Raw genomic sequence first — 13100 nt, 5'->3', positions numbered from 1 at the left:
TAGTTAACCTGCCTGCTTTTCCTTTTATTTCTCTCTCTCTCTCTCCCTCTATGTCGTGTGCGGAAGTGCTGTTATAGACAGTTATGCCTTAACATTCAATGTAGCTTTACCACGACGATCCTCTTGGAAGCTCATAGGTATAATTGTTTCCGAAATCTCCTCCCAGCACGCTTTCGTCGGGCTACAACGCCCTGGCAGCCGTGACTTGGGACGACTTCGTTCGGCCTCGGGTCAACATCAGCGACGGCGCCGCGCTGCGACTCACGAAGGCGATGGGTGAGCCTTGACCTTATACTTAGTGCTTAGGTGATAACGTGGCCCAGAACTGAATCCCCGAAATTTCAGCCGCAGCCTACGGCCTGCTCTCCATATCGATCGCCTTTCTCACTGGTACCATGGAATCTATCATACAGGTCAGTGCTTTTTTAATTTTTTTTTCATGACAAGTAAAGGGGTAAGGAAATGTTTTCTAAAGACAGAGATGTGTCTTAATAAAAAGCGTAAAAATGTGACGATCGTTCTAGTACTTCACTGGACAGAGACTTCGTCGAGTGAAATGGTGAGCGCCCATTAATAAAATTTGAAAAATGCCGAACCGTATTCATACACAGAGACAAAAAAGAAAATGTTTGGAGAGATATCTGTCTCCTTTCACGATGACTGACAACTACAACAGCTAAGAGCATTAGCTGCCGGCTCATCGCTCTTAATTTATCGTCGAACTCTTCCGACTCTTACTCACCGGGTGTTCAGGACTAGCAATCATCTCATTCTCTTCGCGCATATTCGTGTTACGTTGAAATATCCTTGGGCCCTATTCCTCTTTCGTTGAACATCTTGTTTTGCTGTTATGTGATTATGCATCGCTGATCAGCAACAAATTTTATACAGCGCGAGCTACGCTGCGTCGGAGTACTGCCCGTTGTTGCGTTCTCCAAGATAAATGCCCAAAAGCACCCACTTCTAGAGGGTGCGTCGTTCACATAGCCAGTTTCCAAAGTGTTTCGTATTATCCTCTCCACCGAATAGCGTCTGCTCCACATGATTGATTGGTGCCACCCTATCACGGGCTCCCCTTTTTGGCAGGCCGACGCCGACTCCATCTCCCTGGTTTCCATGCCCAATATCCCTCTTCGCCGTAGAAGAAACACCTTTGAGTGCTTGATACAAGTAGTGTTATGCAACATTCCACCTGAATGTGTCACACAAAGGTGCCTTAAGATTAAGTTCCGGGTTATCACGTGCCATAACTCTCATATGATGATATGATATGATATCTCATATGATATGCCGTAGTGGGGGCCTACGGAATAATTTTGACCACCTGTGAGGTTCTTTAACGCGCACTCGATGCACGGCAAGCGAGCGTTCTTGCATTTCGCTTCCGTCTAAACGAAGCCGCCGTGGCCGGTAATTGAACCCGCGACCTCGGGCTTAGCAACGCAACGCCCTGTCCGCTAAGCCACCGCAGCAGCGGTTGACAAGGTTGGGCAAGGAAATATATGATCATGGTATCTGAGACATATGATCATCATTTGAGACGAAGATAACGGCGTTAACGTAAATAGGTTAGAGCTTGTAAATTAAGCGAATATATTGAAAGAATAAGAACAGAAAACTTAGTTAGACGGTGCTTTGAAAGAGAGGGTATATGACCTAGTATTAAAAATTAAATTATGGAGATTTGTGTGCTAAAACGACAATCTGTTTGTGAGCCACACGGTCGCGGGGGACTCCAGAATCATTTTGACCGCCTGGAGTTCCTTAACGTGCACCCAATGCACGGAGCACGGCTGTTTTTGCATTTCACCCCCATCGGACTTGGTATACTTGCCAGCTCTTCCTCTTCACCTTGACAAAACCTGTCATCAGCTTCGTCTGAAAGCCCAATTCACCAATAGCTACCAGTGCCGCTTTGGGCTATAGCCATGAGACCTTACCGTGATAACTGTGACGCATTTGTTCAGATCGCAGTAGTGAAAGGTCTTGTTATTTCAGTAGAATGGGCCATGCTTCGCACGATAAGGACGGAAAATGGAATGCATCATTAGAAAGTACGGTCACCACGAGTTATCCGTGTAATATCCTCGAACGCTCCTTCGAATGCACTCTGTCCTTTCACGCAAGAAAAACCGCTAGTGGTGGCTTTAGCGCTGATTGGCGAAGTTATTGGTCTGCATCGTGATGGGAAACGTCTACTCAAACGGTTACGCCGATGCAAAATTCAGGAAAGCTGCCTGAAGTGTGCTTTAAAGAGGGCTTCATTTTTTAACAGCGTTAATTGTCGTTATCGCAGGCTTCAGCTTCGCTGGTCGGAGCCCTATCCGGTCCCTTGCTGGCCATCTTCGTCCTAGGCACCTTCTTCCCTTGCTGCAAGAAAAAGGTGAGGGTGGCCATGGCAGCTACGCGTGGCTTCGACCCTGGTTGGGCTGCCGTCCTCTTAGATCTAAAATTATCTGAACTCACTTCGGATCCTGCCGAATCTATACAACAAGTGGTGCCCGAACTTCAACGAGCGTTAAGGGGAACTTACGGTACGGTTTAAGTAATGGTACAGTTTACTGGGAAACGAGTTGGGAATGTTGGAAACAATCCTCCTTGAGCTAGTACATTTCTGCGTTTAAAAATGACAAGGCGGTATTGTGAACCAGCGATAAGATGAAAGCGCGGAATGACACCCGACGGCACGTCTCTAAACTGCTGCCAGCAAAAGTTCGTGACACGTGACACATTAGCAGCGTTCAGACCTGCGCCGGCGTAGCACGAAATTAGCATTCTGGCAACGCTAAGCATAGCGATAAATACTCTTAACTACCTAATCTTTGCAAGGGTGTAAGTTTCCTTGAATCTAGCAACTGTCCCTGAAAAGAACTTTGTAGATCCCACTCCGTTTTATGCCGTTATCTACCTTCTTGTCGAAAAGAGAGAGGGAAAGCAAGAAGAGGTAAGTTAGGCGAGGTCAACCGGACGAGAGTCACGTTTGCAACTCTACACTGGGGGTAAGGGAAAGGGGGAATAGAAAGATGGAGAGAGTATGAACACTGCACACACACAGTAAGACGCACATCAGGACTACAATCGGTCACTGAGGCCGGTTGTCTTCAAAAACTACAGTAGTGCTCAAATAGCTTTCTGCGCCAGAGACGGATGTGACCAGGGTCCCAGAACTTTCGTTTCAGGAAACGTGCTAGAGTCCAGTTGACTTATTGCGCTTCGTAAAGAGACGCGTTGAACGTCGTGTCGAGGGTAAGTGAACAACAGGTGCTCGATCGTTTCTTCGGACCCACAATTGTCGCACGGTGGCGCATCAGCCATTAAAGGACGTAAGGAACACGTGCTCGCAAATGTCCCACCCAGCTATAGGTGCTAGAGCAATGTTGCATCCCCGCGAGAGAGGCTGGTTGACAGTTGCAGCCATAACAAACAATCTAGGGCACGTTGGCGGCACTTAGAGGCACTTAGAGAATCTTGTGCTGTTGTGCGGGCGGGCAAACCAAGTTCTCTTTCAGCGTCTGTCCTTGCGAGTGGAATTGCGAGTCCGTGAACAGACCGGGTGAACTTAGTGTACCACGAATTACATTGATGTTTCAGGTAGTGCTAGCAACAGAAAATATAGATCTCGTGAATAACGAACTTGATCATGCCAGATAAAATATGAAACAAACGGCATCACCTCTACATCTTTGAAACCTGCGTTTGTTTCGGTTCGCAACTTGGCGCGTCAACGTACTGGGCCTCGAGACATCAGCAGGTAGAGTAGGCTCGGAGTATGAATGTCGAGCGAAGAACTGTATGCGTCACAAGCACGCAATAAACAGGTTGATTAATTTAAAAAATGTGGTTGATCCCTCTTATATAGGAATCGGTATAGAACACGAAAGTGAAACGTGTCTTCACAGAAGTAGTGTAATGTTTATTGCACATTGATATATAATGTCTATTGGTGTTTTGTGGCTAAAGCGCCCTTAGGCGTTGATGCACCCACGCTGACGCCTGGTGGCACGTCTCCTCCATCACGACTACCAACGTCGATGACCATGAGCAACCGTCGTGCATATGGAAGCTGCACTACGCTGCACACGCTAGCACAACGCGAAAGACGAAGCACGTAACTGACACACTAATACAACGCGCAAGACAAAGCACGTAACTGAATCGTCACCGAGTCAAATCAGCGCGTACAGCGCGTCGTAATTGCAGCCTCCGCGATCAACTTTAGAAACATTTTCAGAGCTAATTGCGGAGGCCACGCTCCGCTGTGCTGAGTACGGTGAACGCCACCTAGGTGGCGTTGGTAGTGCTTCTTGATGCCAGCGTCCCTTCGAATGCTGGCATCGAGGCGTCGTAGTGCTGAGACCACCGAAGCGTTCACTGTCGGTGCGCGTTAGTGTCATAATGCAGTACTTCTCCTTTCTGCTCGTAGGCGGCGGCACCGCCCCGAGCAAGAGCGCGGGTACACGGAGGAGTGTTAAGCCCAGACCACACGTACGCTTGCGGACGCGCGTAAGCTCGCGTCTACGCGCCTTGCGGTTGCCGCGCCTAGCGAGGAATGGCGTTTTGCATCCACAAATACGCGCGACAGCGCGCGCTCACTGGCATCACTTGTTTACACCTTGGCAGACGCCACTTCGTATTTCGTTGTTGGCAGTGCTTCAAAATGCTTCGATATTTATAAACGTAATTTTTATCTTTTTGGAGCTGTTAGATCAGCCCAAAAAGTGAAGAAGAAGCACTTTCTTGCATGGTATAATTCTGCTTAACTGAGAGTTGAATGTACCGCGCCGTCGCTGCGTAGCCAGGCGCGCCGACGCGAGGCAGCCCAGGCGCGCGATAACTGAGAGGAGCTGATCAGCGAGATCGCGCCGCGTTTCGACGCGTACGAGCCGTGCCGCACCGTCTGCGCATGCGTGGGCGCGCGGACGCGAGCTCGCGCGCGTTTGCAAGCGTACGTGTGGTCTGGGCTTTAGATATATAAGGCGCGTCTGTGTAGCACTCTGCAAATGCGTTTGTGGCGCAATGGGTTAAACGCTCGGCGATCTATCCTCGCGGACCGAGAGGTCGTGGGTTCGATTTCCAAATTTTGCATGCTTGCGGAACTTTTTCTTCTGGTTTCTTTCTTTGTATTATGTTCTATGACGTATTTCCGTGACGGAAATACGTCAGTGAAGTCTTGGTGGACCCCGGCATAAAACACTTTCGTGTTAAAAAAGAATCAGTAGCCCCTCTCCTATCGAGAAAATGGGAGCATAGCGAAGCTTGTTGTGAGTTTCTTCGGGGGATTTGACTGTGTAACACAGTGGACTATGAGACGTTGTATATCTGCTTGTGACACTAAGTGTGCGCGATGATGTGGTGCCTTGAAAGATTGTGTGACCAGCGCCCACATAGTAACCTATCGCTCACCCATAGATTCGGTACTTCTTTTGTCTAGCCTTTAGTACCACTTCCCCCCTTACACAGTACAAGACCGGAGACGTTTTTTGGTTAACATTCCTGTCTTTCCTTTGATTTTTATCTCTCCCTCTCTCTCCTTCGGGCCCAACATTCTTTTATCTCAGGATTGAAAATATTACTAGGCCAGAGTAATAAACGCCGTAAACACCCATGATGTCACAGCGAGCTTGTGCTGGAACTTCAAGGCGGCGTCGCCACCAGTTTCCTGCGTGTTTTCGTTTTCCTTTTTCTTTTTTTTTAACAACGGAGCTGTTTAAGCCGGGCGTAATGTGTCATCCACGAACAGAAAATGTGGGCCAATCCTGGCTGTAGTGCAGAAAGGGTCCAAGCGCAGTGGCACATATCCCTGTGAACTAGCGAAGCTGAGCCTGGGTAAGTCTAGCTAAGCATGGTTGGAAGTAGCTTAGTCAGTCATCGATAGTCAATCAATAGCCAATCAATATCGATCAATAGACGTCGATAATCGATCAATAATCAAGAAATTCCGGGAAATGCTGGGGATGACTTGGTAGCGCTTAGCCTAGCCAATCGATAGCTAATCGGTAGTCGATCAATAATCAATAAATTCCGGGAAATGACTTGGTAGTGCTTAGCCTAGCCCAAAAGCCAGGACTAGCTAGGTTCCCATCAGCTCCGCTGTCTCTTTAGCATTGCGCCTCCAGTGCAAGCTACGCTTTTTTTTTTTCGGCTTTTAATTCTAGCTTACCAAGCTTCTTCTCACGGTAAGAGTGGCATTTCTGGCGTTGTACAGGGGTAATTTACTAATACGGCCTCGAATAATGCTTCTCTTTATGCTCCATTTAAGTCCTCCTATGTAAGGTGCACGCAACAGACTACGCACTGCGCAGGGTGCCATCGCGGGAATCGTGGTGGCCATGTCCACGTCCTGGTGGCTGGCCCTTGGCTCCATCGTGTACCCGCGCGACGCGGACGACTTGCCCACGTCCACCAGAGGGTGCGCCGAGTTCAACCAGACCCTCACGGCCGGCTCGTACGACCCTCCGCCGTTACCGAGGTGAGCGGGTCGCAGCAGTGCATGCACCGAGCTCGCCGATACGCGCGTAGTTGAGCTTCCTAGTGGCTCACTTGGTGAGCGAGCAGCATGCGACGCAGCTGCAGCCATAGTTCTTTACACACCGAGATGCATTTGTGGCGTTTACCGGAAGCGTTTTGCGATGAGATAAGCAAAACAACGTATATGTGCTCGTTTGCAACTTGTTCCGAACTGAAGGCGCCGTCAAATCCGGTCAGTGTTGCTCTCGCACTGTCTTTTCGCGAGCACTATGGATCGCCCTTGTTACGTTATGGGCTGCAAATCTAGCAATCCGCGACATGACAAGCTGCGACTTCGTCTCCCTCTGCAAGGCAACAGGCGAACGGAGTTGCTGCAGCGTATCGGCTGTCGGTATTGAATCGGCGCCAGCATCTGCGAGTTTACGGAGTCGCAAACGTGAACGGCCTGCACGGTGCAGCCACCTGGTGGCAAAGAGCACAACCAGACAAACACAGAGCTAATATTCACCCTTTTCGCGGCGATCCCGTGGGCGCTGCCATGTTTGATCACGTGGTGACGCGCCCATTGCTTGCCTCAACTGCCTCCGTTGCCTCCTTGTTTACAATGGAAGTGTATGACGCCGGCGCGGCTTAGAAAACCTCTGTTTTCGGAGATATCGTAGACGGTGACTAGGTGGACGACACGAAGCTTTGATCACCGCTTCAGAGAACATGGAAAAGCGCTTTCGTAGCTTATTAAGCTATGTCCAAACGGCGCAAGCAGCGCATATGGCGCTTGTTCTAAAAGCGGGGATAAATATGTATTCCAAGCTTTCCGATTATGAATTCAGTCAGGATTAGTGTGTTTTGCTCTTTGTTCTTTATTCGGCAAATATTTTTAAGCAGTGGTTTGTCAGTTTCTGACTCAGTGAAGTTCCTCGGTGCGGCCACTATATGATTATTTGCTGCCTAATCTCTCGCGGGTGTGCTCAGTTCCGATATATTTATTCTTGGTGGGCACAAGGCTTGAAACCTAGCTGTTTTGTACATTGTAATACCTTGTAGCAAATATATATTACAGCTAGCAACTCGTGCACTCTTGTGGACCGTCACGAAACATTCAGCTTCGACCATTCGTGCGCCATAGGTGTAGTTCGTCATTTATTGTGCGTATACAGTGCGCATATATTCAAGTGGGCGCCCATTCACTTATTCTTGATACGTCGGCGATAGAGTGGGCGTAAGTTTCCCTGCCACTTGGGACAGATGTGTATAGATAACGTGCGCGAAACATTTACTATGACAGGAAGCGGCGATACTCCCTTTTTCATTGTTTAACGAGTGGTACTCACTCTTGCCGACGTTCTGGGGATGAAGGCCTTTCTTTGAAGGTTAGCGATACAAGGCTGGCAGATGAGCAAATTTCTGTATCCTCGAGGAAATCCGTGCATCACGAAGTGCCGGTGACACATTCGGACAGTTGCAGCAGCGGTCCGCGAACTTGGCCACACAGATTCATTCTATTCCTTAACATACCAGTCACTATTTTTGCAGCCAACTACTGCACACATCTTCAATCCACATGATTCAAACTAGCATGATTGGAGTACAGTGTGTTAGCGAAAACTCAGTCGCATTTCCGACAGCTGATCGCACAGAAGCAAGGTAGAAGCGGTAATGGTTTCGTATTCGTGCGCGGTCGCTGAGGAGAGGCATGGCGCGCCGCCGTGAGCGCCATCTCGTTTCTCTAAAACAAACTGCTCCGCGAAAAGGGTCAATAGCCCTAACCAAAGGTTACTTAGCTGCATGCGTAAATTTCCGGCAGGAGCGTAATCGTGGACACGTGGTCTTTTTAAATGTTTAAAATGTTTCACACTTGGTTAAACTTGTTTGGCTGGTTAAGCTCTGCGCCACTACGTGGCTGCACCGTGCAAGCCGCTCAGGCCACTCACGTTTACGCTAAAGCTAGGGTGGCTATTCTAGCCACCCTACTAAAGCCCCTTCATCACAACAGTGTATGTAGGGGCTTTAGTTCATGCCTCCGCCTACCCGACAAAACGCCCAGCTCGCCTGCGATTACGGGAATACCGGACACAGTCGGCGCTGCGACAGAACGCTCGCAACGCACACTGCTTGGATAGCTGTCGCTAGGGATCGACGGCCAGGTGGCTAGTGGAGAGCTTGGAAAGGCTTCGCACGCTGACTCCAAGACAACCGGCAGTTGACGACACAACGTCACATTATGACGTAGGGCCAGTGAAAGCGGAGCTTAACCCCAATCACTCAGTGAACGAGTTGAGGAGAAAAAGCATGGATAGGGAGGAGGGTAACTTGTAATCGTCAGTAGCTGTCTTAATATAAAACGCTTCAAACAAATCGTGGCCCGGATATTTTACTGTAGCTTTACATTACGCATCCACAAAATTTGTCCAAACTGTTTCAGGTTTCGACAAGACAGCACATATGAATGCTCGAACGAAATGTTTATTTTCTATCTGACTGTGCAAAATTAATCAAGAAGAAGCATGATCAACGAAAAGAAAAAATATTTTGCGGAAAATTTTCACAGCAGTAAGGGGGAAACACCAGGCCAAAAAGTGGAAGTGGGCTTCACCCCAAGCCACCTGTGGCTTCGTTCGGAATTGGTACAGACAGCTCTCCTCATATGTGAACCATAAGTGTACATTTCATTTGCTTTACATCACGCGTGCGACACCACTGCAGCCGGAGGTCTTGCATCGGTATGTCACCTCTGACGGTGCTTTCAAAAGAAAGCGAATCGCGTGCCAAACTTCTTCCTGAGCCTGTGTTCCTGCTCTAAACCAACAAACGTCGCTTGCTGCCTGTCATTCAGTGTTGGCCGAAGACATTTAGCCAGAAACTTTGAACTGAGTACCAAACCTCAGCAAAAAGAAAAACATTCTTTTCTGGTATGTTTTGCCGGTAGGCAAACTCGATAATAAAGGGTTAATGGGCCTGAATACAATATAGCTCGTTTTTGTTAAGTTGATGCTGAATATGTTTACCTGAAGCCACGCGCAAAGTTTTACTAAATATACATTTACTTTATGTTCAAAGTCCACTAAAGTAGTTGCAGTAAAAATATGTTAATGTCATCTGCACACATAATCAAATCTGGAGAATCAGGTATGTTGTAGATATCATCATAGTCTCTTAATAGCTTTTTTTAATCCCTCAAAATATTGATGGACTGTGATATCATGGAGCAATGGGATAAACAGCAGTCCGAATATGAAACCTTGTGGTACACTTTGGTAAGTGGTCAATATTGCGGAATTATTATTTGCGACGCTCACGTACTGCATCCGGTTAGTCAAATAACTTTTTGAAAGATCTTACGCAAGCTCTGGTACGCAATAACAGTTTATATTACCAAAGGATTTCATGTTGAGCATCATCAAAGACCTTCGGGTGTCTGAGGCCTATGATTGTGTTCAACAAGAAATCATTTTACCTAAACTTTAAAACCCCATTCATACTTCTAAAGCTTTGTCGCGCGACCCGAAAAAGCCGTTGTCATGCCGATCGGTCCGAGACTGATTTTCGTCGCCGAAAAAAAGGGGGAAAAAAGCATCGCTTGTCGCAAGCCAATCAGAACGCGTGACCTTGCCTTGCTGGCTCACTGTGAAAGCTAAGCTTCCTTATACGCACGGTGCGTGGAATCTGCGTGTTTTCTTACTTTTTCTCTTTTTTTTATACACACATGTACCGAATTTACGGACCGGTCAAAGAGCGATGGAACGAATAATGTTGAGCGTAACGTTAAGAGACAGGAAAAGAGCGGTGTGGATCAGAGAGCAAACGGGGCTAGCCGATATGCTAGTTGACATTAACAGGAAGAAATGGAGCTGGGCAGGCCATGTATAATGCGTAGGATGGGTAACCGGTGGACCATTAGGGTTACAGAATGGGCGCCAAGGGAACGGAAGCGCAGTCGAGCACGGCAGAAAATTAGGCGGGGTGATAAAATTAGGAAATCAGCAGGCTCAAGTTGAAATTACCCCTGTAATTAATTACAGGGCTAATTGGAAAAGGCTGGGAGCGGCCTTAGTCCTGCAGTGGACGTAAAAAATAGGCTGATGATGATGATAAGGATGTACAAAATGCTCTTGCGCGCTAACCATGAATTCGGAACAAACCTGCAAGAAATGATCTGGCGAACTTCCGTCCATATGCACAGCGCACCTTGCGGGAGTTGGCTGGCGACAATAATGAGCATTTGGTCGCGCGTGACGAGAGCTCCAGTGTGAACGCACCCTTAGACGTTGCGTTTTCTCGCAATGTGCGAATGTTGTCTCTTTTTTTTGCATACAGTGGAATCTTCCAGTTCTACCACATCTCGTTCATCTGGATCGGCATCGTCGGCTTCCTCACGCATATGGTGGTGTCTCTAGCAGTCAGCCTCGTTTTCGGTGAGTCCATCGGCGACGACCCTCACACGCGAAAGATGACGAGGCCTGTTAAGGGTTTTATTGTAAATAATTACTTTGCACGTAGACGCCATTCCGTTATTTTGACACGAAAGCGTCAAATGGCTCATTGAGCGAAAAAGTAGGCGTCTGTAGCAGCGAAACGGCACCTGAATTCCCACTGGCTGCGACGCCACGTCAATACCGCGCGAGGAGCGCGCTCGCTAGCTCACACTTGCCGGCTCGGGTCCTGACAGAGCAGAACGATTCCCTCTCCCCTCACTGCCGCGGTATTGCGTGAGGGGAGAGGGCATCGCCATGACACCACGGTATCCTCGCTCTCGGAAGCCTGTTATCGGCGCTTTCCTTGTCCGCGCAAGCTCTCGGCTGCGTTCTAACTGCGCCTTGGTAAGGCCAAATCAAAACGCGCCAGGCGTCTCAACGAGCTCGCTTGCCCGCGAGAAGTTCATAACTCGAAAGACCCCTCAGCGGCGTTCAATTGGAATGCCTTCGCATTCACAACTCCTAACAAGTGCTTAGGTACGTGTCTGCGGATTTGTTGCTTTTTAACGTAAAGGTGTTTTATGCCGGGGTCCGCAAGGATTTATATGAATGCGTTTAATAAATATAACAGGTCTAAGGAGCGGGTGGGTGGAGCCCCTAGTCCAGGGCTTGTCGGCAGTTCTTGAAGTTTTCAGGCGAGCAGGCCTTCAGCTCAACTCTGCCAAATGCCATTTTGGCCGCCGCGAAATCACTGTGCTTGGCCACCTTGTGAGTGCTGAAGGCGTGCAACCTGACCCAGAAAAAATTCGCGTTGTCAAAGACTTCCCTATGCCACGTTGCACTAAAGACGTACGGAGCTTTGTCGGCTTGTGCTCCTATTTTCGACGTTTTCTCAACAGCTTCGCCTACGTTGCCAGTCCACTCACGCAGCTCTTGAAGAAGGAAACGTCATTTTCTTGGGGTCCTGAACAGGCCACTGCGTTTCACACGCTCACGACTTTACTTACGTCACCACCCATCTTGGCCCATTTTGACCCGTCAGCCCCCACTCAACTTCGTACCGACGCCAGTGGACATGGCATCGGCACTGTTCTCGCCCAACAGAAACAAGGACGCGACCGCGTCATCGCCTATGCTAGTCGCCTTCTTTCCTCCTCAGAGTGCAAATTTTGGATCCCTGAGCGCGAGTGCCTCGCACTAGTTTGGGCTGTCGAAAAGTTTCGACCATACTTGTTCGGCCGCACGTTTTCGGTCATCACAGACCACGATGCGGTTTGCTGGTTGTCTTCCCTCAAAGATCCGACTGGACGAATTGGTCGCTGGGCACTGAAATTGCAAGAATACAGCTTTGACGTCATTTGCAAGTCTGGCAGACTGCACCAGGATGCGGACTGCCTATCCCGTCATCCAGTGGATCCTCCCGACTTGTCAGTGCACTATTCCGACACCTGTGTTTTCGCGATATCCGATTTATCGGACATACGCAGCGATCAGCTCAGCGATGCCAATTTGCGGTCAATTAAGATCTTGCTGTCCAGCACCGCCCTATAAGACCAGCTTTGGCTCGTAACCAGGGGCCAGGCGGCGAGAACAGCATATGGATTCCCGTGAAGTGTGAACCACTTCCATCCGTCGCATGCGCTCAAAAGCTCAGGAAATAAAGTTTTTCATTCATTCATTCATTCATTCATTCATTCATTCATTCATTCATTCATTCATTCATTCATTCATTCAATTATTCCACCGTCTACGCTCTCATCACTCTGCCCCGTCCCGGCTGCAACGGCTCGCCAGATTCCAAGGGATCGTCTTTATGCCTCCCAGTTCTCCCAGAAGGCCCGCTACAATAGCCATCACAGAGTCGTTAATTACTATTCAGGCTCTTTGGTCCTTCTCTTTAGGCCTTGCCGCCACATTGGCTTGTCGTCAAAGCTTCTTTCCCGCTACCCCAGGCCTTACAAGGTACTACGCCAGATCACTGACGTCGCGTACGAGATCTCTCTACTGGACAGTCGATCATCAGCCGCGTCCACCACTGATATCGTGTACGTCTCTATACTTAAGCCTTGTGTTGCCGGACACAATTCTACTGCTCCTTAAGCGCCGAGACGGCGCTCTCGACGGAGGGGTTTTTATGTTACGCGCTATTCCCGTGCACTGAAGCACGCATCCTGCCGAGCATGGAAGAATGCGCTAGAAAGACGACGAAGACGACGATCA

General features: G+C 48.7%; 1 long non-coding RNA gene and 1 pseudogene across 1 annotated transcript in view; one reads left to right on the top strand and one right to left on the bottom strand.

Annotated features, from left to right (window-relative positions):
- The window catches only part of LOC125947796 (uncharacterized), a 290580-nt gene that overhangs the window by 198434 nt on the left and 79046 nt on the right, over nucleotides 1-13100 (bottom strand). The window lies entirely within an intron of this gene.
- Nucleotides 1-13100, top strand: part of LOC119461523 (sodium-coupled monocarboxylate transporter 2-like) — a 243821-nt pseudogene that overhangs the window by 226178 nt on the left and 4543 nt on the right.

The sequence above is a fragment of the Dermacentor silvarum genome, chromosome 8 (genome assembly GCF_013339745.2).
Source record: "Dermacentor silvarum isolate Dsil-2018 chromosome 8, BIME_Dsil_1.4, whole genome shotgun sequence".
In the NCBI taxonomy this organism is placed as follows: domain Eukaryota; kingdom Metazoa; phylum Arthropoda; class Arachnida; order Ixodida; family Ixodidae; genus Dermacentor; species Dermacentor silvarum.
Note: the sequence above shows the minus strand (reverse complement) of the source record. Positions and strands in the feature narration are given on the sequence as shown.